At 45.8% G+C, this 26333-nt stretch overlaps 1 protein-coding gene across 1 annotated transcript in view; it reads left to right on the top strand.

The window, feature by feature from the left end:
• The window catches only part of epha8 (eph receptor A8), a 676976-nt gene that overhangs the window by 492424 nt on the left and 158219 nt on the right, over positions 1-26333 (top strand). The window lies entirely within an intron of this gene.

Consider the following 26333-nt stretch of genomic DNA (forward strand, 5'->3'; position numbering starts at 1 on the left):
GAGAGAGCAGAGAGCAGCAGGATGACAATTTTAAACTAAAGCGAGGCAGTGGAATTGGCAGCAGTTCCTTTTACCCACAATGACACGTTAAAAATGATGTCCATTACCAGTCCCATTATAACAGCTCCAGCCAGTCACCACGTATGACAGGGTGTGCACTGCTCTGGGAATGAATACAATGCAGGCGAGTGAAGGAATGCACTCAGTGAGGTTGTGCTGGAGTCAAATCTCGTGAACACAAATTGCATGGAATGTCAGTGCTGAATCCTTATTATGAAGCGTTCTTGTCATCGCACCGTGACCCTGAGTGGGGACAACAAAGCAATGATTTCCAAGACATACACTTGACAGACTGACATCCAGCTGCAGTTTTACTCTGACAATGAGCTACAACCAGCATCAGTCTCAACTTACCTGTAAAAATTGAAAGAGAAAGAATTTGCAATTATATAGTGCCCTTCACGACCTCCAGATATCCCAAAGTGCTTCACAACACTTGGTCAGTGCAGCCCGGGTGATAGCAAATTGGCAGGCCCCACCGCCACCATAGACTGACTGCAACAACACACATACTGCGGAGGCTGGAATCTGAAATAAGAACAGAGAATGCTGGAAATACTCAGCGGGTCAGGCAGCGTCTGTGGAGAGAAACAGAGTTAACGTTTTAGGTCTGTGACCCTTCGTCAGAACTGGAAAAAGTTTGAGATGGAACAGATTCTTGAGAGAAGTGCCGGGGCAGTGAGAGGGGGAGGGGAGGAAAGAACAAAAGGGGAGGTCAGTGATAGGGTGGAAGGCAGGAGAGATTAGAGAGACAAAAGGGACGATGGGCAAAAGGAGATGCTAATGGGACAAGTTGGGAAACAAAAGATGAGTCTAGGAGGGTGTGAATGGTGGAATTATCACCAGCTGCCGTGGGAAAGAAAAAAGAAAAGGGGGGGGTTGTAAAAATAAAAGGGGGGAAAGGGAACAAAACTATGGGCAGGGGTCACGGTCTGAAATTGAACTCGATGTTAAGTCCAGAAGGATGTAAAGAGCCTAAACGAAAGATGATGTGCTGTTCCTCGAGCAGGCCCAGCATTAGGGAAGAGATGGCCAGCTCTCCTGCAGTCACTCTGGGATACCTCAGCTACCCTATGGTTCTAGCAAAGCCGTTTCAAGGGGATATGTTTGGTATTGTATTCCTTTGGCTTTGAGACGTCCGGTGGTCGTGAAAGGCGTTATATAAATCCAAGTCTTTCTTTCTTTCTGCTGCTGATTGAAACTCCTGTTACTAAAGAATTATCATTCCACTCCGACTTCAAGACCTAGTTCTCTATGTTTACCAGCCTGGGCCTCTGCTGAGTGACTAGTCCATAGAAATAAAGGTAGCATGACAAATGAGATTGTGCTCTGAGGCAAATGAAACGGAAGGATATTGCAATGAGGAAGGGCAGGGATTTGTATTTATATTGTATTTATGTCTATTTCATTGTCCAAGTTCCCTCCCAATCACATGAGTGATGTGTGGAGCGGGGTGGGGCAGGGGCGGAGGCGGGTGTCGAGGTTAACAAATCCAAATCAGTCCATGGAAATAGCCCCAGCTGGGCAGATCACTGAGTCTGACGCTGACTGAGTCAGATTCCCATCACTGAGGTCAGTGTCCGTCATACTCAGCCGAGCTCTGTCGTATGTAGATTCAGGATTGGGGAGATGATGCAAAGGGGAACTCAACCACAAGCTGCACAGAAACAAACACATTTGGATGACAGCAATGTGTCATTTTCTGTTCTACACGTAAAGTAATGAACAGTGAGGACCTGTGTACAATTGGGGGCAAGTGGGCGGAGTCTGTGTACATTGGCGGAGTCTGTACATTGGGGGGAAATGCGAGGGGAGTCTGTGTACATTGGAGAGAGATGCAAGGGGAGTCTGTGTACATTGGAGGGAGATGCGAGGGGAGTCTGTGTACATTGGAGGGAGAAGCGAGGGGAGTCTGTGTACATTGGAGGGAGATGCGAGGGGAGTTTGTGTACATTGGAGGGAGATCCGAGGGGAGTCTGTGTACATTGGAGGGAGAAGCAAGGGGAGTCTGTGTACATTGAGGGGAGTCTGTGTACATTGGAGGGAGATGCGAGGGGAGTCTGTGTACATTGAGGCGAGTCTGTGTACATGGGGTGGGAGATGAATTGGCAGCTGCTGTTTCACCAACGTGCTAACATTGAACAATCCCTTACGTCTTAATCGCAGAAACAGTTGCCTTCGTAAATACCTTGGGCTTTGCCGAACAGCTCATTCTACCTTAGTTATCTGGTTATGTCTCATTTTGTAATCATATTGGCAGACACACACAGATCAGTCAGCCCAGACTCGTTTATCTGGTAATTACATTATTCATTTTCTGTCCTTGACCTGAAGGATAGATTAGTGCTAAATTGCAGACCCACAGATGATGGTCTCGCTTCCGAAACTTTGCACAATATACACAGCCTCGACAGTGAGTGCCAGAGGACTGTTCGACCACAGGTGCTGAAATAGCTGAGCCGGTATCTGGCCTCACCACATATACAGATGTACACTTTCCAACTGGATTCACTGGGCAGCCAGTAGCTGCGCGAACCTTGACTGAATGCCCGTTCTCCCCACCAAGCCTAGTATCGCTAAGCTTAATTGTAGCAGTGAGACTCAAAGCTGCTGGCTCAACATTAACCATGAATTAAATCTGGGACCCGCTAGTTTAGAAACATAGAAACATAGAAAATAGGTGCAGGAGTAGGCCATTCGGCCCTTCGAGCCTGCACTGCCATTCAATGAGTTCATGGCTGAACATGCAACTTCAGTACCCCATTCCTGCTTTCTCGCCATACCCCTTGATCCCCCCAGTAGTAAGGACTACATCTAACTCCTTTTTGAATATATTTAGTGAATTGGACTCAACAACTTTCTGTGGTAGAGAATTCCACAGGTTCACCACTCTCTGGGTGAAGAAGTTTCTCCTCATCTCGGTCCTAAATGGCTTACCCCTTATCCTGAGACTGTGACCCCTGGTTGTGGACTTCCCCAACATTGGGAACATTCTTCCTGCATCTAACCTGTCTAAACCCGTCAGAATTTTAAACGTTTCTATGAGATCCCCTCTCATTCTTCTGAACTCCAGTGAATACAAGCCCAGTTGATCGAATCTTTCTTGATATGTCAGTCCCGCCATCCCGGGAATCAGTCTGGTGAACCTTTGCTGCACTCCCTCAATAGCAAGATAGGAGACCAAAACTGTACACAATACTCCAGGTGTGGCCTCACCAAGGCCCTGTACAACTGTAGTAACACCTCCCTGTCCCTGTACTCAAATCCCCTCGCCATTTGCTTTCTTAACCACCTGCTGTACCTGCATGCCAACCTTCAATGACTGATGTACCATGACACCCAGGTCTCTTTGCACCTCCCCTTTTCCTAATCTGTCACCATTCAGATAATAGTCTGTCTCTCTGTTTTTACCACCAAAGTGGATAACCTCACACTTATCCACATTATACTTCATCTGCCATGCATTTGCCCACTCACCTAACCTATCCAAGTCACTCTGCAGCCTCATAGCATCCTCCTCGCAGCTCACACTGCCACCCAACTTAGTGTCATCCGCAAATTTGGAGATACTACATTTAATCCCCTCGTCTAAATCATTAATGTACAATGTAAACAGCTGGGGCCCCAGCACAGAACCTTGCGGTACCCCACTAGTCACTGCCTGCCATTCTGAAAAGTACCCATTTACTCCTACTCTTTGCTTCCTGTCTGCCAACCAGTTCTCAATCCACGTCAGCACACTACCCCTAATCCCATGTGCTTTAACTTTGCGCATTAATCTCTTGTGTGGGACTTTGTCGAAAGCCTTCTGAAAGTCCAAATATACCACATCAACTGGTTCTCCCTTGTCCACTCTGCAAGTTACATCCTCAAAAAATTCCAGAAGATTCGTCAAGCATGATTTCCCTTTCACAAATCCATGCTGACTTGGACCTATCATGTCACCTCTTTCCAAATGCGCTGCTGTGACATCCTTAATAATTGTTTCCATCATTTTACCCACTACCAATGTCAGGCTGACCGGTCTATAATTCCCTGTTTTCTCTCTCCCTCCTTTTTTAAAAAGTGGGATTACATTGGCTACCCTCCACTCCAAAGGAACTGATCCAGAGTCAATGGAATGTTGGAAAATGACTGTCAATGCATCTGCTATTTCCAAGGCCACCTCATTAAGTACTCTGGGATGCAGACCATCAGGCCTTGGGGATTTATCGGCCTTCAATCCCATCAATTTCCCCAACACAATTTCTCGACTAATAAGGATTTCCCTCAGTTCCTCCTTCTTACTAGACCCTCTGACCCCTTTTATATCCGGAAGGTTGTTTGTGTCCTCCTTCGTGAATACCGAACCAAAGTACTTGTTCAATTGGTCTGCCATTTCTTTGTTCCCCATTATGACCTCCCCTGATTCTGACTGCAGGGGACCTATGTTTGTCGTTACTAACCTTTTTCTCTTTACATATCTACAGAAACTTTTGCAGTCCGTTTTAATGTTCCCTGCAAGCTTCCTCTCGTACTCTATTTTCCCTGCCCTAATCAAATCCTTTGTCCTCCTCTGCTGAGTTCTAAATTTCTCCCAGTCCCCGGATTCGCTGCTATTTCTGGCCAATTTGTATGCTACTTCCTTCGCTTTAATACTATCCCTGATTTCCCTTGATAGCCACGGTTGAGCCACCTTCCCTTGTTTATTTGTACGACAGATAGGTATGTACAATTGTTGTAGTTCATCCACGCGGTCTCTAAATATCTGCCGTTGTCCATCCACTGTCAACTCCTTAAGTATCATTCGCCAATCTATCCTCGCCAATTCACACCTCATACTTTCAAAGTTACCCTTCTTTAAGTTCTGGACCATGGTCTCTGAATTAACTGTTTCATTCTCCATCCTAATGTAGAATTCCATCATAGTATGGTCACTCTTCCCCAAGGGGCCTCGCACAACGAGATTGCTAATTAATCCTCTCTCATTACACAACACCCAGTCTAAGATGGCCTCCCCCCTAGTTGGTTCCTCGACATATTGGTCTAGAAAACCATCCTTTATGCACTCCAGGAAATCCTCCTCCACTGTATTGTTTCCAGTTTGGTTAGCCCAATCTATATGCAAAGTCATTACTTTGTTCTGCAGCATGACATTGCATAGGTTGTCCACCACTGAACATACTTTGTGAATACCATACTGCAAAATATTGAGAAGTCATGCTGCAGACAACTAGATATATTTAAGGATGTGTGTAGCAATAAGAACATAAGAGCAAAATAAATCAGAGCAGGAGTAGGCCATATGGCCCCTCGAGCCTGCTCCGTCATTCAATAAGATCATGGCTAATCATCGACCTCAACTTCACTTTCCCACCCGATCCCCATATCCCTTGATTCCCCTCGATTCTAAAAATCTATCTATCTCAGCCTTGAATATATTCAGAGACTCAGCATCCACAGCTCTCTGGGGCAGAGAATTTCAAAGATTCACAACCCTCTGAGTGAAGAAATTCCTCTTCATCTCTGTCTTAATTGGTCGACCCCATATCCTGAGACTGTGCCCCCTGGTTCTCGACCCTCCAGCCAAGGGAAACAACCTCTCAGCATCTACCCTGTCAATCCCTCCTGGCTCTTCAGATGTGAGGTGAACATTTATTTTTTTCTCAAATTTTCCTGCTCACTGTGCCATGGATGAACATGAGCCAAGCCTGTGATGCGGTCTCAGTCTGCTAACAACCAACCCGGTGACTTTAATGGAAAAGAAAATGGGACGTGGTTTAAATGGGCGGCCATTTTGCCATCACCCATTCGCCTGGCGATAAGCGTTACTATGGTCCCCTTCGGCTGATACTTCCGTTGGCTTGGTTGATAATCTGTGTGTCAACTCTGGAAGATGCTCATCTCTTCCGACAGGTTTTATTTCCGCAGGACTTTTCCCTTTTTATTTGCTTGTCGGGAAGCATTCTTGCATTTGGTATCATGAACGTTATTTCTTTTCTGACCCCATATCAGCAACTAGTATTTTTTGGTTAGGAAAAGATTGGATACAGGGTAAATTTCCCTCTGCACCCTGAGCATGTATCGCTATTAGAAGTGGATAAGGATTTGAAAGAGAAGAAGGTAGATGCTTAAGGGGAGGGCGTGGAGAAGTGGGATTGGTTTTGGATTGCAATAGCAGAGCGGTTAAAATTGGAAGAGTCCTTGTTGTAGCAACGTGACAATCTGTCTCTTCCCATCATTATCGTCATTCATGTTCCTGGTATTTTCAAAGATTTCCCCCGAATATTTCAATTGTTTTCTGATGTAAAATAATATGTACTTAAGTATTTCAGAGTGACATCTGAAAGATTACCCAATTAATACTGAATTATGGGCAGTGCAGTGTGGACTAATACCCATTGGGAATTGGATTAAAACCATGAGGATTCCATTTTTATAGAATAAATCCATCAACCTGTCTCTGTCGGATTTGAACCTGTGTTTAAAGTCGCTGCCAGATCTTCTCAACGGCTTTTCACAGCGAAAGAAAATGGACAACCAACCTCCAACCACACATATGAGGGCACCATTTTATAAACGTAGCCCCAGAGATTTACAAGGATGATATCTGAACTGAGAGGTGACAACTATCTAGAAAAGAGAAGACTGAGAGGTGACCTGATCGAGGTCTTTAAAATGATGACGGTGTTCGATGGGGTAGACGTAAAGCAGATGTTCCCACTTGTGGGGGGGCCAAAACTAGGGGCCATAAAGATAAGATAGTCACTGATAAATCCAATAGGGAATTCAGGAGAAACTTCTTTACTCAGAGAGTGGTGGGAATGGTATTTACTGCAAACATTCCTTGTGGCAGCAAGTTCCACATTCTAACCACTCTCTGGGTAAATAAGTTTCTCTTGAATTCCCCATTAGATTTATCAATGACTATCTTATATTGATGCCCCCCCCCTCCTCCCCTTTCTAAGTGGAAACATATTGTGGCTGAAATTGCGGTCGGAGGCTTCCCGCAGGCAATCGCCTTGGACCTGAAACATTTCTATGAAAGTACCGGTGGTCCGGGAGGAGCGTGGGATTCCGGTGGGGGGGCCTTCTCTTCCTGCGCTGCGGACCGCGCTCCCGTCCTCCAGGTTCCCACGGAGACGGTGCAGTTACATGTGACTGCTCAGCCAATCAGGTACAGTATTCCACAGCTTTCTCATTAATAGCAACGGGAACTCCATATCGACCAGTTCTCATTGCTGTTAATGAGAGAAAAACCAAACACACTGAACACCATAATAAAAAATAAAAAACACATTCACATAATTAAAATTAATTGAAATTAAAGTTAATAAATATCAGAGAAAATGTTTTTTTCCAAGTTTTTAAACTTTTTTTTAATTATGATTTTAAAATAAATTTAACATAGTGGGCAGGGTTTTTAAAAATAAAATGTGTATTTTTAATTTTATTCTTTCTGTTTTAAGTGTGTTTTAAGACTCTTACACCTGTAAAGGTAGGCTATGCGCCTGCTTTTATGAGACGCAAGAGTTTTGAGGACATTTGCTGGGCAAGATATGGGTAAATATCGCAATGCTGCCTGTGCAAATGTCCTCGCTCCCGAGATGCGGAGGATCTGTCGAGCTCCAGCTTGACAGATCGGGAAAGCCGGTTTTCAGTGCATGCGCATTGTGCGCCGAAACCGGCTTTTGCGATGTCTTCCCGGGTCCGCACACTCCGCACACACTCCGTACACTCTCCGTACACACTCCCCGTACACACTCCGTACACTCTCGGTACACACTCCCTGTACATTCTCCGTACACACTCCGCATACACACTCCGTACAGACCCGGGGAGGCCGGGATTTCTAGGCCACTCTGTGTGAGAGGGGGTCTCCTGAAATTAGCAGAGCTGGGCAAGTACAGCAGTTACGTGGCACATCAGTGAACATCAAATATTCAAACAACTTTCCAACATCTATGAAATCATTACTTCAATCAAACATGTGTCATTCACTGCAGCAATTTCTTTCTGAATTGGTTCTGCATATTCAACACATCCCCAAGGATGAACATTTTCAGAGAAGGTATTTTTATATTCATGGTGATATAGCCGAATACTGTTACAATATCAGGCAGCACGATCTATCCTCAGCCCGTCAGGAACATTTCATGTTCGTTTGTTCTATTCATCATCTCTCTGTAAAATATTTAAGGGAATATTTAATAACATACACCTCTGATAAGTAGCTGATAGTTTGAAATAATTTATCATTTTATTTAAGCTGCTTGCAAATGAGCAGATTGTTAAGCAAAACCTAGAATGGTGCGACATGGAATTTACATTCGACATTCCTCAGACTGAAGGTTCCAGCATATAATCAAGGCTGATCCTAAGGATACAGTGCAGTACTGAGGGCTTGCTGCACTGTCGGAGGGGCAGTACTGAGGGAGTGCTGCACTGTCAGAGGGGCAGTACTGAGGGAGTGCTGCACTGTCGAAGGGGCAGTACTGAGGGAGTGCTGCACTGTCGGAGGGGCAGTACTGAGGGAGTGCTGCACTGTCGAAGGGGCAGTACTGAGGGAGCGCCGCACTGTCGGAGGGGCAGTACTGAGGGAGCGCCGCACTGTCGGAGGGGCAGTACTGAGGGAGCGCCGCACTGTCGGAGGGGCAGTACTGAGGAAGTGCCGCACTGTCGGAGGGGCAGCACTGAGGGAGCACTGCACAGTTGGAGGGGTAGTACTGAGGACTTGCTGCACTGTTGGAGGGGCAGTACTGAGGGAGCATTGCACTGTCAGAAGGACAGTACTGAGGGAGTGCTGCACTGTCGGAGGGGCAGTACTGAGGGAGTGCCGCACTGTCGAAGGGGCAGTACTGAGGGAGCGCCGCACTGTCGGAGGGGCAGTATTGAGGGAGCGCCGCACTGTCGGAGGGGCAGTACTGAGGGAGCGCCGCAATGTCGGAGGGGGTAGTACTGAGGGAGTGCCGCACTATCGGAGGGGCAGTACTGAGGGAACGCTGCACTGTCGGAGGGGCAGTACTGAGGGAGTGCTGCACTGTCAGAGGTGGCGTCGTTGTTCAGATGAGACATTAGCCCCAACTTGCCCTCCGAGATGGATGTAAAAGATCACACGGCACTAGTTGAAAATGAGCAGGGAAGTTCTCCCCAGTGTCCGGCCAACATTTATCTCTCAATCATCATCTCTAAAAACAGAATTTATATCATTGCTGTTTGTGGGACCTTGTTGGATGCAAATTTGAACAGTCAATTTGCGCACAACAATATCCCACACACAGCAGTGATATAAATGACCAGGTAATCTGTTTTTAGATGAGCTGTGACTGACACATATATTGGGCCTGAAATTCCGCTAGAGGTTTTCCCTTGGGCAAACTAAAGAAAAAAGGTAAAAAACTGTGCACTTACCTGTTGCTGCTGCGCCCGCTCGAACTTCCAAGCCTGAGGCCTTCACTCCTACGCATCGGAGCGCGTGCACGTCAGGACGTGCGCAGGGAGTCACATGGCTCTGGGCAGCCAATCAAGGTACAGTATTTTCTCATTCATAATAATGGGAACTCCGTAAGTTGGAGTTCCCAATACTAACCCCACCAAACACACAAAAAATCAATAAAATTTAGAAAAATACACAACATATTTAAGAATCATTTAAATTAAAGTTCTTATAAAAAATAATATTTTCCCGACTTTTTTTAAAGATGCCTTAAAATAAACTTACCATAGCGGGGAGGGTTTTTAACAATAAAGTATGTTTTCATATGCGTTTATTTAATTTAATTTTAATGTTTTTATGTAGTTTCAAACACTTGCGCCTGTAACAGTAGGCTATATGCCTGCTTTTTCAGGCGCAAGGTTTTAAAGGACATTTGCAGGGCAAGATATTCGTAAATATCAAAAATCGTGCCTTGCAAGTGTCCTCACTCCTGATATACGTGAGATCTGTCAAGCCAGAAACTTGACAGATCGTAAAGCCGGTTTTCAGTGCGTGCGCATTGCGCGCTGTAACCAGGCTTTTCCGATGTCTTCCCGGGTCCGTAGGAACTTTGTACGGACCCGGGACATCGGAATTTCAGGACCGATATGTGTATATAGATATGTATGTGCACACTGTGAATTGAGGAGTTATATGTTACAAAACTAATGTGGTTTGTGGCCTGTGGACACATAGGGCTCCTTATTGAGCTGTTTACCTGTGATGGCAGATTAAGTGTCTCCTGTGAGTCTCTTTATCAGCTTCTTTAATCCAAAGAACTACAAACTTTTCTGTGTGGCTTTAGTCGGAGGATGTGTCTGCGTGTGAGCATAGGAAGAGAAACGCCTTACACAAGCTGAGATGAAAGCTTTGAACTTATCTCGACGCTCGCTTACATTCCAGTGTAGCCGCCGCATGAAAGAGCCCGGTTACTCTGATGTGACACCTTTGTTGAGTGGTAGAGAAACCACTTCATCCTCTAATTCAGGCTGTAATCTTTTCTGTACCACATCAATAAATGTGACACAGTCAGCAGTTTAGTCAGGAAATAATGACATGTTAGTGCACTGATCTAACATATCACAGTGCAGAATTACTTGGAATACATTGTCTATTACCTTTGCCACTCGAAAAAAAATTAATTTGTTTGCAAGGCAGCCTTATAAAAAAAAAACGGCAAATTTTTGCCCCGTAGTGAAGTGCCATAATGCAGAGAGCTAGATCCAAAACAATGAAGGCGAAATGATACAGAACTATATTCACCTGCATATATATGGCTCAGAGACATGGACCATGTACAGCAGGCACCTCAAAGCACTGGAGAAGTACCACCAGCACTGCCTCCGCAAGATCCTGCAAATCCACTGGCAGGATAGGCGCAACAACATCAGTGTTCTCGCTCAGGCCGACATCCCCAGCATCGAAGCACTGACCACTGTCGAAATCTCGACCTCCGAAAAGAATGACTCCGACACTTACAGCTCCGATAGAAGTTTCCTTTTTAATTTACTTGCTCGCAAGGGGTAGGTTTCACTCAGTCAAGGGCTAAATGAACACCTCCGCAATGGTTCAGTTTAACAAGATATTTATACAGTAAAACCAAAGTTCTGGCCTCTCCCTGTGTATTGCTCTGTCTCACAGTCAGTGAATACAGATAAAGAGTTAATTACTATATCCTGGTCCTGACATGGTGTCCAGATATTTCCTTTTGTCAGGGTTATCAGAAAGCCAAACGACCATTACTCCATGAGTCATAGGTAATGGGCTATCACCTGTCTTGTATTGTGTCAGGATTGTTTCAATTTCCTGGTCAGTTTATCTGTTTGCATCAAATGGATGAGGTCTCGGAAAGAGATAATGGCTAGAAGATAAGGGTGGGGTGACATGGAACTCCTGTAGTGTAGACAATAGGAGAGCACCATGGGGGGTTACTTGTCTCAGCATGACTTGTCTCCTAGCTGTCTGATGGCCATCAGCCATCTCAAACCAGGTTTAGCTGTTTATGCAAGCTGACTATCTAAAATGCAGAAAGTTCTGGAAGGGCCAGGACTCCATTTTAATCAAAAGGCACACAAATACCGTATGGTATCAGCTTAGATAAAAATACTTTCCACATTCCCCCATTTTGTCCTTCACAAGGACAACTCAATCCATTCTGATCTTGTACAGTCTCTCCATTTCTGGTCCTTTAGTCTCATTACTCACTAGGCATATTATACCTTCAGGATTTCCTATTCTGGAAGTAATGCTTAGGAAGGGAGGCTGATGGTTATTATCATAATTGGGCTGGTACCATCCCTGGAAGGCTGTGAGTTTATACCCTGCCGACCTCCATTCTGTTTGCTCCTTCGTTTCTGGCCCCTTAGTTAGTTTTGTCCTATTTTGCACTGTCAACCATTCTACCATTTCTGATTCGTTAAAGGAGACGGATCTCAGGGGAATACCCCCCCTGGAGTGGACAGGTACATGGGAACATATCCAACAACTCGACAAGTTTCTTACTTGAGCATACCTATGACTCAGTGCCATAAATACGTTTACGTGCAATTTCCTTCGGTAGTGGGTCTGTACCCCTGGTGTAATCAATAATGTGAAGTAAAACCCTGTCAAGCCCAGCACCATCAGTCCCCATAGTCCATACAGTTCCTTATTCAGTCTTCCTTTTTCTGTTCCTCTGATTCCTTCGTCCCTTCCTCCTGGTCGGGTGCCCGTTTGCAATGGGATGCGTGGATCCATGTTGGTCTTTCCTTTACCTTGATTGCAGTATTGGTCGCCAGCAAGACCTGGTATGGTCCTTCGAATCTTGGCTGTAGACTGCATTTCCTTTTAAAAATCTTGATGTAAACGAATTCCCCTGGCTCCAGGTTATGACACTTCCCTTCCGCTGGCTTGACTTGAGCTTCCTTTACCTGTGAATGAAAGCTGGAAATACATTTGGTTAGTGCAATACAATAATTCAACATATTTTCCTCCATTTTGTGGATGTCCATCTGTTTTGCAGTAAATGGTGCTGTAAAAGGTAGTCGTTGGGGACGTCCCATAACTATCTCATGCGGTGACAGGCCTGTTGTTCTGTTGGTTGCAGATCGCATTACCATCAAAGCTAAGGGCAGCAGTTCTGTCCATTTCAGTCCAGTGTCATTGCATAGTTTTGCCAGCTCATTTTTAAGCATTCCATTATATCTTTCAACAAGTCCAGCTGATTGTGGATGATAACTGCAATGAAAACGTTGATTAATCTGTAAAGCTTTACACATTTCTCTTATAACAGTTCCCGTGAAATGTGACCCTTTAGCACTAGAAAGCTTAGCAGGGATTCCGAAGCGCGGTATAATTTCATTTAACAAACATTTAGCAACAGTAGTGGCATCGGCCTTTTTACATGGAAAGGCTTCAATCCATCTAGAGAACACATCTACAATAACTAATACATACTTGAATCCCATACACATAGGTAATTCAATAAAATCCATTTGTAAATGTACAAAAGGCCCGACTGGATTTGGGTGGGAGGCAGATTCTACTTTTTCCGTCTTACCCGGATTCATTGTCTGACAGGTAACACAATTTTTGCAGATTTGTTTTGCAATTGCCGAAATACCTGGTGCATACCAAGTTGCCAAAATATAATCTGCCAATCCCCCTTTGCCTGCATGTGTGAATGTATGAACACATCGGGCAATCCATGGAAGTAAGGATCTAGGGGCCACCACGCGGCCGTCGTGGTGAACCCATATTCCTTCTGGATTTTATAACATTGATCCTTCGTCCAGGTCACCACCTCCTCCGTACTGGCCTGTGTCTGAAAGGCCAGCACGTCATTAATAGTGGGTGGCGGGTCTGAGCAATTATTTTTCCTTAGTGGGAACAATGACACCTGCATCCCCCCTTTCGACAGAGCTGCTGACTTAGCTGCATTATCAGCTCTGGCATTCCCAAGTGCCACCTCATTCGACTGGCCTATATGTGCTTGGCATTTGATAATGGCAAGTTTCAAAGGGCATTGAATGGCTCGCAGGAGATTTTCCACTTGTTCTGCATTTTTGATAGGGGTTCCTGAAGAAGTCAGGTACCCGCGAATCTTCCAAATTTGTCCATAGTCATGTGATACCCCAAAAGCATACCTGGAGTCAGTGTAGATATTAACTGTGTGTTCTTCAGCCAGAATACAGGCTCGAGTTAACGCAAACAATTCGGCTTGTTGGGCTGAAAAGGAGTCTGGAAGAGAGGCTGTTTCGACAACATTAAACTGAGTTACAATTGCATAAGCCGCTCTAGGTTGGCCCCTATCATTTCGTAAGGCTGATCCGTCAACATAGTACACTAGCTCAGGGTTACACATTGGTACATCTGTTAGATTGATACGTGGTTTAGTCACTAATTCGGTTACCATTTCACATGAATGGGGTTCGCCGTCGTCTTCCGTGGGGAGTAGAGTGGCTGGATTTAAGGTAGTGCATCTTTTGATGATAAGATTCGGATTTGATAACAGTTCGACCTCGTATTTAGTGGTTCTTGCGGAGGTTAGGTGTTGGGTGGCACATTTAGTAAGTAAAATCTCGACAGAGTGTGGGATATACAAAATGGTCTGATGATTTAGAGTTATTGTCTGAGCCTGTTGCATAGCATAATAAGCTGCTGCCAACGAAGGAAGACATCCCGATAGTCCGCGTCCCACTGGGTCTAGTTGGGTACTGAAATACGCTACCGGTCGCTGCCTGTCCCCATGTAACTGAGTCAAAACAGATTGTGCAAAACCCGACTTGTGATGCACAAATAAGTTGAATAGCTTAGTGTAATCTGGTAATCCCAAGGCTGGTGCTGAAGTGAGGGACTGCTTAAGGTTCTGGAAAGCATTCCGGGATACTTCATTCCACATCCTTTAAGCATTGTGAGAATATAGTAGATTCATTCACAGCTCGTAGGTCATGGACAAACCTCCATTTGTGTGGGCTTCTGAACTGGACAAATCTGTGTGTTACATGGACTTCTCATTTATGCTTATGGTGATTCACAGATCACAGAATGTAAAGTACTTGTTTTCTAATTTTATTAAAAGGCTTCCAAACCCAAGATTTTTCCAATACACCCAAAATGTTGATCAAGAGATCACCTGAAATATCTCAAAATCCCAATTCAACTATTGTACTGCCACTCTTTATCAAAAAAAATCCTCTTACTGAGCTAGAAGCTTTTGTACCAAGAATTTACACCAAGGACAATGAGAGTGTACTCCCTCAGCCTGCACCTCGAGAGACCCACAAAGGCTTTTTAAAAAAAAGGCATTACAACTTTTAACCACCGGGACCATGTCTCAACAAACCTATCCTTTGTGCATTTCCTAGCTCCGTAACCTCTCATCCGAATAAATCCACACCTGCGCTTCTAACTTAAAATGTCTTAAACTTCCCACATACAGGACAACACTATGAAGGGTTAAAAAAAACTTCACTTTGTTTGAAAAAGTGGGTGGAGCTAAAACAAACAGGCAGTTCCACAACCTTTCCAAACAGGTTTCCAGACACAAGGAAAAAAGACAGAAGCACTCTCATTCAAAGACAAGACATTCACGCACTCTCATTGAAAGACAAGACATTCACAAGTCTCTCTCCATTCAATAAAGCTTTTTCTTTTGCTAGCTTCATTTTTTTTTTATCCATAAGTCACTATCAGGTTCTCTTTTTTTTACATTTGATTTACTTCCTCTGTTAATTTTACATGGACTTGAAGAATCGGAACCCAGGCCTTTTCTATTACTTTCCTTTTTTTTTCTACCTGGATCTCTGTTTATAAGACACTCCTGGAGACAAGTTGTTCTCTCTAAATTAAATGAACCATCGGGTGGAAATGGCCTGTTTTCACCCTTAGTCCACTTTACCGTTTTTGTTTCTTTGGTCAATTGAAGACTGACCACAATTCTGGAGCATGACATAGGCTGGTGTGCCTTTTGTGGTGTTTTAACTTGCTCCGGCACCCATTCTGGATGATTAAGATTTTCCCACAGTTTCTGATCTCACAATCCTTTCGGCCAACCGAGTTCTCTACGCCCACTTCTCCTGGCCGTTACGTGGCCTGAAAAGGCTCTTAATTCGGGCTCAGTCTGGGTGTGTGAGATATGTTGGCACGAACCAATCGTAGTTGATCAATCAGTTACTGTTTCTTTTCCTAATCAATCCTTGTGTTTTTTTTTTTCCGAATCACAACTTTCCCTAGTGACTCTTCCCGTTTCTCTAATGGCAATGACTCATAAAGGTATTGCACCCAACAGTAATACAAGGACAACAAACAATATTCCCGTGAGTACACAAATCATAACCTCTAAACAAATTCTCAGTCTGCGTTGTACGCCACTACAGACCGAGTCCTTAACTTATCCTAATAACAGCTGATAAAACTTAAGGTTCCGTACCCAAACTCTTTGATCGATTGCGCTTTTTTTTTATAGTCTTATCACATAAGAACCCCTTCCGAATTAAAAACAATAAAAATCTTATCATATAAGAACCTTCGATCGATCAGCGCTTTCTTTTTTCTTTTTTTTTTAATAGTCTTATCACATAAGAACCCCTTCCGAATTAAAAACAATAAAAATCTTATCACATAAGAACCTGGAACCCTTTTCGATCGACTAGCGCTCCCTTACCTACTGAAACCTTCCCCGGGCTGTCTCGAGGTTTTTTCCAGAACCTGTTCTCTTCTGCTGGCGAGCTGAGAAAGAAATGGTTATAAAAAAAATACCTTTAACTTTTAAATGCCGAGTCTTGTAGATGCAGTACCTCAGCTGTGGACAACAGATTACATCTGCGATTCAACAGTGAAGAAACCTCTTGTGAGCAAAAGCTCACCTTGTTTGGCCACCGAAGCCTTTCACTGGAGAGGCACTATGCCTGTATCCGTTTTACTCACAGAACAGAGAGTATGCATCTCGGTGGAACCTCCAATAACTGTCGAAATCTCGACCTCCGAAAAGAATGACTCCGACACTTACAGCTCCGATAGAAGTTTCCTTTTTAATTTACTTGCTCGCAAGGGGTAGGTTTCACTCAGTCAAGGGCTAAATGAACACCTCCGCAATGGTTCAGTTTAACAAGATATTTATACAGTAAAACCAAAGTTCTGGCCTCTCCCTGTGTATTGCTCTGTCTCACAGTCAGTGAATACAGATAAAGAGTTAATTACTATATCCTGGTCCTGACATGGTGTCCAGATATTTCCTTTTGTCAGGGTTATCAGAAAGCCAAACGGCCATTACTCCATGAGTCATAGGTAATGGGCTATCACCTGTCTTGTATTGTGTCAGGATTGTTTCAATTTCCTGGTCAGTTTATCTGTTTGCATCAAATGGATGAGGTCTCGGAAAGAGATAATGGCTAGAAGATAAGGGTGGGGTGACATGGAACTCCTGTAGTGTAGACAATAGGAGAGCACCATGGGGGGTTACTTGTCTCAGCATGACTTGTTTCCTAGCTGTCTGATGGCCATCAGCCATCTCAAACCAGGTTTAGCTGTTTATGCAAGCTGACTATCTAAAATGCAGAAAGTTCTGGAAGGGCCAGGACTCCATTTTAATCAAAAGGCACACAAATACCGTATGGTATCAGCTTAGATAAAAATACTTTCCACACCACGCTCGATTAGCTCTGTTGGGCGGGCCACATCGTCCGCATGCTTGACATGAGAGTCCCAAAACAAGCGCTCTACTCGAAGCTTCAACAAGGCAAGCGAGCCCCAGGTGTGCAGAGGAAACGTTTCAAGGACACCCTCCTTGAAAAAGTGCAACATCCCCACCGACACCTGGGAGTCCCTGGCCCATGACCGCTTAAAGTGGAGAAAAAGCATCCAGGAGGGCGCTGAGCACCTCGAGTCTCGTCGCTGAGAGCAAGTTGAAGCCAAGCGTCGCCAGCGGAAGGAGCATGTGGCAACCCAAGCTCCCCACCCATCTGTTCCTTCAACCACTGTCTGCCCCATCTGTGACAGAGACTGTAGGTCCCGCATTGGATTCTTCAGTCACCTGAGAACTTATTTTTAGCGTGGAAGCAAGTCTTCCTCAACTCCGGGGGGTTGCCTAAGAGAAGAGAAGATATTTTCCATTCACATGTGGTGGGAGAATTTCCACACAGCGAGTTGCACCACTGTTACACCATTAAAAGAGGTTTCTGCCCAGGCAAGAGTTTGCTGGGTCTGCTCATTTGCATACCCACTGGAGCAGGGATTTAAAAAAATATATTAGTTGATGGGATGTGGGCATTGCTGGCAAGGCCTGCTTTTATTGGCCACCCACTGGAGATTTACCAGGATGGTACAAAGGGTGAGGGAGTTCAGTTATGTGGGGCGATTAGAGGAGCTGGGATTGTTCTCGTTAGAGCAGAGAAGGTTAAGGGAAGAACTAATCGATGAATTCAAAACCATGAGAGGTATCGATAGAGCAAGTCGGGAGAAAGCGTTTTCTCTGGCAAGCGGATCAGTAACTAGATGTCATCGATTTAAAATAATTGGAAAAGAACTAGAGGGGAAATTAGACATTTCTTCACAAAGGGTTGTTAAGATCTGGAACGCACGGCCTGAAAGGGTGCTGGGATCAGATTCCAGAGGAACTTTCAAAAGGCAATTGGTCATGTATTCAAAGAGGACTGATTAGCAGGGTAATGGGGAAAAGCAGGAGTTGGACTAATTAGATCACTCCTTCAAAGAGCCGGTACAGGCATGATCGGCTGAATGGCGGCCTCCTGTGTCATAATATTCTATGATTCTATGATTTTATGATCCCTAATTGCCCTTGAGAAGGTGGTGGTGAGCCGCCTTCTTGAACCGCTGCAGTCCATGTGGTGAAGGTGCTCCCACAGTGCTGTTAGGGAGGGAGTTCCAGGATTTTGACCCAGCGACGATGAAGGAACGGCCGATATATTTCCAAGTCAGGATGGTGTGTGACTTGGAGGGGAACGTGGAGGACAGGCGGAGTGCGGGGGGGGGGGGGGGGGCGGTGGAGAGGGTGTGTGGGGGGGGGGGATTGCTCACAGCGCAGCCAGTGTCGAAGCAGTGAATGACTGACCACAACGTCAGCATTTCCAAGTTTAGCTGCACATTTGCTACATCCTGAAGTTACGGTGGGTTTCAGAGGGGTAACAGCATCGAATGCTCGCAGCTCGCCGCCATTATCCACCGCAAATTTATAAAAGAGCCATTGATAGCTGCTTTCTAATGCAGGTAAACATCCCAAATACAAATAGTGGCATTCTGTTCTTCAAGGAGCCATTGGCTGGCATGAGAACCTGAGTTTTGGGGCAGAGTCTGACCTTGGACCTCTGCTGGTCATGTTCTCCTCACTCTGTGTGAGGTTGACAGGGGAGCCGGCGTGGTACTTTACGTCAATGTAAAACATGCTCCACAACTGCAAACCACCCTGTACATCAAACTACCCCAACCTCGAGTCAGTGCTTCACCAGAGGCTGCGTATTCTACAGGTCACATGTTAGACTGCCCAATCAAAGGACCAATAACACTCCCACATCCCAAGTGTCCCATCACCCTGTTCCTCATATGCTGTTCGAAGTCTGTGCTGTTTTGGCATGAGAGGTTTGAGTGAATTAAACATTAATGCTCAAACAATCGAGTACATAGTTTTGTTATGATCAGTTGTGTATCAACAACAACAGCAAATTGTATTTATATAGCGCCCTTAACGTAGTGAATCGTCCCAAGGTGCTTCACAGGAGCATTATGAGGTAAAAAATTTGACACCGAGTCGCAGAAGGAGAAATTAGCGCAGGTGACTAAAGCTTGGTCACAGAGGTAGGTTTTAAGGAGCGTCTTGAAGGAGGAAAGAGAGGCGGAGAGGTTTAGGCAGTGAGTTCCAGAGCTTGGGGCCTTGGCAACAGAAAGCACCAATGGTTCTGCAATTGTAATCAGGGATGCTCAAGAGGCAGAATTAGAGGAGCGCAGGTATCTCGGGGGGTTGTGGGGTCGGGGGGAGGTGGTTGGAAGGGGGTGTTTGTGGGGCTGGAGAAGATTACAGAAATAGGGAGGGATGAGGCCATGGAGGAATTTGAAAATAAGGATAAGAATTTTGAAATCGAGGCATTGCTTAACCGGAAGCCAATGCAGGTCAGTGATGGGTGAGTGGGACTTGGTGCATGTTAGGACACAAGCAGCCGAGTTTTGGATCACCTCTAGTTTACGTAGGGTAGAATGTGGGAGGCCAGCCAGGAGTGCATTGGAATAGAGGTCTAGAGGTAACACAGGCATGGATGTGGGTTTCAGCAGCGGCTGAGCTGAGGCAAATACGGAGACGGGTGATGTTATGGAGGTGGAAATAGGCGGTCTTATTTATGCGCCAGATATGTGGTCGAAAGCCCATTTCAGGGTCAAATATGACACCAAGGTTGAGAACAATCAGACGGAAGTTTTCCCAGATTTCTTTTCCCCAATTGGGTTTTTATCTGGTTTTTGCCTCTCCCAGGAGATCACATGGCTCCGGTTGGGGTGGAGTGTAGAATGATTTGGTGCAGGGGGTGTCGCAGTTGTGTGGGGTGGACTGGTTGGGCCGGGTGTTCTTTACCTGTCCGCCATTGTTCAGTGTTCATAGGTTTATATGTAACCTTCCGGGCTGCTGACCGAGGGCCGTGTGGCTCTTTATCGGCCGGCGCGGACACGATGGGCCGAAATGGCCTCTTTCTGCGCTGTAAATTTCTATGTTTCAATATTTCTATATTAAGTTAGGGAGAGGGATGGACAGCTGAAGGCACGGCCGCCAATGGACACAAGGACAAGTTTAGTGATGCTGCTCTCCCGCTCGTGGACCCACACTCCCGTGGAGTGAGGCTCCCGATCTGGACTGCTGCCTTGCTGAAGTTGCCCACCCTGAAACATCACCATCCAGTGCACAGGCGGAGCGATGACTTGTGCGTTTCTGACACCAGTCACCATGAAAGCTCCATTTCAGTGCCTGAGAAGCAAGCAGTGATTTTGTAAATAAAGCTTCTCTGATGATATAAAGATATGTAAATCACAAGCTACCCAGTACCGAATGTGAGCAAGTTTATCAGCTGCTGCCACATGCACACGATAACCCTCCGAGCATGTTTCTAAAACCAGAGATGTGCACTCCTCAATAAGCAGATATGTTGTCTAAATAGTTGCCTCAATATTATGATCCATAGTTGCAACACCGATTCTAATCTTGTGTGTGCATTTTAAAGTCCTTTCTGTGGGCTGGAGTTTATACTGAAGATTACCAATTTACAGAGTATTTAATATTAGCTCATCCTTCAAGCAAATATGTGACTAAATTGTGTTGATTAAGTCGTCAAAGCAAACACTCATTTACATTCCCTCTCTCCCATTGCAGCTCGGAAAACTATACAGACATCAGTTTATGAATTATGCAGTAGATTCACAAATATCAGATGTAATAAGTGTGTTACTCAAGAAAATGCAATGATCACAGGTCACATGACACATCTAATTATTATGAAAATAGTTTTTTAATATTTATATTCATATAATTGACACTTAGTGATGCAAATCCCTCTTTCTCATACAAAGTGCCCTCATGAGTTTTGGTTCATTCTTCCTCCCGCTTTTATTTCATTGAAGCAGTGTTTATTGATATCTCCAGTTGATTCAGCACCATGAGAGGCTGAGGACTGGTAACAGGCCCATTTCCCTCCCCCCACCCCCTGCCCCCGATTTAGTGTCAGCTGTGGCTCAGTGGGCAGCCCTCTCGCCTCTGCGGCAGAAGGTTGTGGGTTTAAGTCCCACTCCAGGGACTTGAGCACATAACTCTAGGCTGACACTCCCAGTGCAGTGCTGAGGGAGAGCTGCACTGTCGGAGGTGCCGTCTTTCAGTTGAGACGTTAAACCGAGGCCCCATCTGCTCTCTCAGGTGGACGTAAAAGATCCCACGGCACTATTTTGAAGAGCAGGGGAGTTATCCCCGGTGTCCTGACCAATATTTATCCCTCAATCAACATAACAACAACAGATTATCTGGTCATTATCACATTGCTGTTTGTGGGAGCTTGTTGTGCACAAATTTGCTGCCGTGTTGCCCACATTACAACAGTGACTATACTCCAAAAGCACTTCATTGGCTGTGAAGTGCTTTGAGACGTCTGGTGGTCGTGAAAGGCGCTATATAAATCCAAGTCTTTTTTCTTTCTTTCTGGTAACTGCTTAAGTAACCGAAGGTGTTACTAATAGCAACCCTGATGGTCAAGGTGATGTGCACAGTAGACTCGCGGAGTCATCCTACCTTGACATCGCTGAAGCGTTGAGGCAGTGAGGTCTCTCACGGGAGATTGAAATTAGTAGTGCCTCAGAGGTGATGTTTCTGCAGCCGGGGGTCCGAGGCCATGGCCAATCAGAGAGCGATGAAGTGCTGGAAGGAGCCAGACCTGAATTGAAGGATGGTTCCAGTGAACCCAACCTGGTCAGTGTGAGCTCCTCAAACCTTTGAACTTAGACCATTCCAGGTCCTGCTTAGCTTTAAAAACCCACAGCATAGAATCATAGAAATTTACAGCACGAGACACTGATATCTGTAACTGGAACCATGAAAGTAACCATCACTTCTTTATGTGCGTGTGCCTGAGATAACCTCCACCTGTTTCACTTTATTTCCTCCCTTCTCAGTCTCCTGCCCAGCAAAGAAAGAAAGAAAGAGTTGGATTTATATAGCGCCTTTCATGACAACCAGGTGTCTCAAAGCGCTTTACAGCCAATTAAGTACTTTTGGAGTGTAGTCTCTGTTGTAATGTGGGAAACGCGGCAACCAATTTGCGTACAGCAAGCTCCCACAAACAGCAATGTGATAATGACCGGATAATCTGGTTTTTGTTATGTTGATTGAAGGATAAATATTGGCCAGGACACTGGGGATAACTCCCCTGCTCTTCTTCGAGAGCAGACGGGGCCTCGGTTTAATGACTAATCTGAAAGACGACACCTCTGCACTGCACTGGAGTGTCAGCCTAAATTCATGTGCTCAAGGCCCTGGACCCACAACCTTCTGACTCAGAGGCGAGGGTGCTGCCCACTGAGCCACGGCTGACACTGCTGCCACACTACGCACTAACCCTGCCTGAAAAGACACCGGGTGACTTGCTGTGACCGTACCACCCATCCCCCTCTGACATTGCCGACGAGGAGTTGCAGGAGGGAGGCCTGCGTGTGACCCCCCACCCCGTTTGCCCTCACTTCCTCCCCGCGAGCGTGTGTGCGGCCTCCGATCGCATCGCTCGACAGCAGGGCGGTGCCTCTGAGTGGAGGATTGTGGGTTGTGCTCTGCGGTGCGGTGGGACAGTGCTTTTCAGTAAAAGTGAACACTGAGAAACAAACTCTCTCAGCGGCTGCCTAGATCTGCTTGTTTTGTGGGAAAGTGGTGAAAGCACAGGGCTGGCTCCGACTGGTGCCTCGGTCTGTTCCCGGATAGTCATGTGGAGATGGCGGTAGGGGGCTTTGTACATCCATCAATTCCACACAATACAAATCAATCTGTCAGATGTTTTTTTTTCTCCCATCATTTTGAGTTGTTTCCTGCAGTTTAAATATTTGGACTCTTTTCATGAATAAATGATCTACGGATCGTTAAAGCAGAACTCAGACAGATGTACAAAGACCCCCCCCACAATCTCCTGCCATTAGTCTTCAGTTCAAACTCAGAGATTTGCAACTCGCACTGATTCAAATCATAACAAAACTTACCAACTTTACACTGACCACAACAGGCATTTTCAAGTCAAACACGACACAAATCAGAGGCAAAACAAAGCTCCTTCTCATCGCTATGGTAACTCCTTTGACCACAAACCCTGCTTCTCCTCCAATTCCTGCCCGAATGTGGCGTTACCACTGCCAGTGTAAAGAAGATGCTTGTTTGTCTTGTGGTCCTGCGGAGAAATTTCCTGAAATTCCCATCGTGTCCTTCTGTGTTTTTGAAGGTAGTGTTACTCGTTGTTAGGGAGGGCAATGCAATGTTTCATCTCGAGGAAATTGTAATCCTTTGGTTCCGGGCGTGTGGGCAGTTAAAATCTCCTGTGATATGTATCCATGAGCAGTGTTCTCAATTTTAATCTGCTCCACAGAACAGGCAGCAAGGACACCCGGCCAAAGCAAGCAGGGTCCTTCTTTACTCAGGCCTGTCCAGTTTCCATGATGTCATTGGGCCCTGACTGCAATATTAACTGGTTGCCAGGGCGGGGAAAGCGCTCTGGCTCTCTCGGGAGCTGACGCAGTGGGAACAGGAGCCCAAGGCCAGAAAAGCCCCAAACAGGTACTTTTAACAAACTTTTAGTGTGGCTTCTTCAGGCCTCACGAGTAAAGCTTAGGCCTCCCCAGTCGTGGGACCCCTGCTTCCAAAACTCCAAACCCCTGTGCAAGATATTTGCTTCACGGGTTCTTTGTTTAAGGATTCATAACAACACATTGCTATTAAGAACTAATTGGTTTATTAGCAAAGGTTTCACAATCACACTACACATTACCAGTTCAGCTACCAGGCTCACAACCATCTGCCTCATCGTGGAACCCCAAACCCAACTGGCTGGGGTTTTATTGAATCTTGTGAACATCACGTGACTGGCTAAGCCAGTCCCAACTCAAACAGCTCTACAACTATTTTAAATTAACTTTAAATCAAGTGCCCCCTTTTTATAAGGGCACTAGAATCCTCAAATTAACAAATTAAATTAAGATTCTGTTCCCGGGAGTGATGATGCACTCCAGTCCCTCCGGCGCCCACCTCTCACGGAAGGCCGTGAGCGTACCAGTGGACACCACGTACTCCATCTCCAGGGACACCCTGGCGTGAATGTAGCCACGGAAGAGAGGCAGGCAGTCGGGCTGAACGACCCCCTTGGCCACCTTGGCCAGGCCCAGGAGCAGTCCTACCAGGAGCCCTCTGACCTGCCCACTCCTCTCCGCACCAGGTGCCCAAAGATCAGGAGCGTGAGGCTGAAGTGCAGCCAAAAATCGAGGAGCAGCCCCTTCACATAATGGAATAATGGCTGCAACCTCACACACTGCACATGCACATGGAACACGGACTCCTCATTACATGACACCCTGCGAGATGGCACAGAGCTGATCCCACCATCTGCCTTATCTCTCCGGGCAGCTTCCGTGCTGCATGATTTTCCACCGTAGCCCACTGACATGCCGCTTGTTCCAGGTACAGAGGTTGGATGCAGGATTTAAATAATGTCCAGCCTCGGTCTCATTTTTGAAGCAGTGGGCTTTCCCCTCTGCCTAAAACCTGTCTGGAGTTAAAATTGGGGCCCGAGTGTTTGGGGTGACCATGCCTGCTCCTCAGTGTCTTCTTCTGCTTTCTCCACAGGGTCGTACCGAGGCGTCTAATCTCATTCTGTCATTTTATCCTGCCCTGTCTTATTTTCTATTAGAACAAAAAATAAAACATGAATGACAATTGCTAGTCAAAACCAGTGAGGAACTTTAATGTGTAGGTTTTCCTGATCCCGTGCGTGGGACTGTAGGATTACCCGACAGCAAGGAGTGGAAATTGGAACAAGGTCCCTTAAAGGCCTGAGTCTCTCCTGCCCCGGGTACAGAACCAGGAGAATCCACTGACCGGATAGCCCCGAACATCGCAGTAATTTATCAGAGACTGTGGGAGGAGAGTACGTTGCCTCTGGACATGTGGTAGATGATTGAGTTGAAGTTTTTATTTACAACAACAACAACAACAGCATTTATTTATATAGCGCCTTTAAAGTAGTAAAACGTTCCAATGCTCTTCACAGCAGTGTTTCAAGACAAAACAAATAAATTTGACACCGAGCCACATAATAAGAGATTACGGCAGATTAGGTAGGTCTTAAGGAGTGTCTTAAAGGAGGAAAGAGAGGTGGAGTGGTTTAAGGAGGGTGTTCTAGAGCTTGGAGCCTAGGCAACAGAAGGCACGGCCACCAATGGTTGAGCGATTATAATCAGGGATGCTCAGGAAGGCAGAATTAGAGGAGTGCAGACATTTTGGAGGGGTGGTGGGGCTGAAGGAGATTACAGAGATAGGGAGGGACGAGGGCCATGGAGGGATTTGTAAACAAGGATGAGAATTTTGAAATTGAGGCGTTGCTTAACCGGAAGCCAATGTAGGTCAGGGAACACAGGGGCGATGGGTGAGTGGGACTTGGTGCGAGTTAGGACACGAGCAGCCGAGTTTTGGATCACCTCTCGTATACGTAGGATACAATGTGGGAGGCCAGCCAGCAGTGCGTTGGGGAGGCGAGAGTTCGTGGCACAGAAGAGGCGAGGGCCCAGGGGCAGCACAGGCCAGCCTACACTGTGACATGTGTGTGCACTAGGTCCATGCAGCAGAGCAGGTCTCCAGTCGTCTTGGTTAATCCTTGCCACTGAGCCAAGACCGAGCTCTGTCAAGCCCGTGTGGTGATTGGTGTGCAACAGTCACCGCACGTTAAAAAAATCCACACACAGGCATCTTCCACCCTTCAACATGTAGTTCAGGACTCGGAATATTAGGTCCTTCATTGAAACACCTGGGAACTCATATCTTTTTGGCGTGGAAGTGGGTTATCCTCAATATGAGGCACCGTCTATGATGATGATGGGAATAGTCAAGTCTAGAGGTAACAAAGGCATGATGAGGGCTTCAGCAGTGGATGAGCTGAGGCAAAGGTGGAGACAGGCGATGTTACGGAGGTGGAAATAGGCGGTCTCAGATATGTGGCCGAAAGCTCATTTTGGGGTCAAATATGACACCAAGGTTGCGGACAGTCTGGTTGAGCTTCAGACAGATGTTGGGGAGAGGGATGGACAGCTGCAGGCACGGCCGTCAACAGATACAAGG

The sequence above is a fragment of the Pristiophorus japonicus genome, chromosome 18 (assembly GCF_044704955.1).
Source record: "Pristiophorus japonicus isolate sPriJap1 chromosome 18, sPriJap1.hap1, whole genome shotgun sequence".
Classification (NCBI taxonomy): Eukaryota; Metazoa; Chordata; class Chondrichthyes; family Pristiophoridae; genus Pristiophorus; species Pristiophorus japonicus.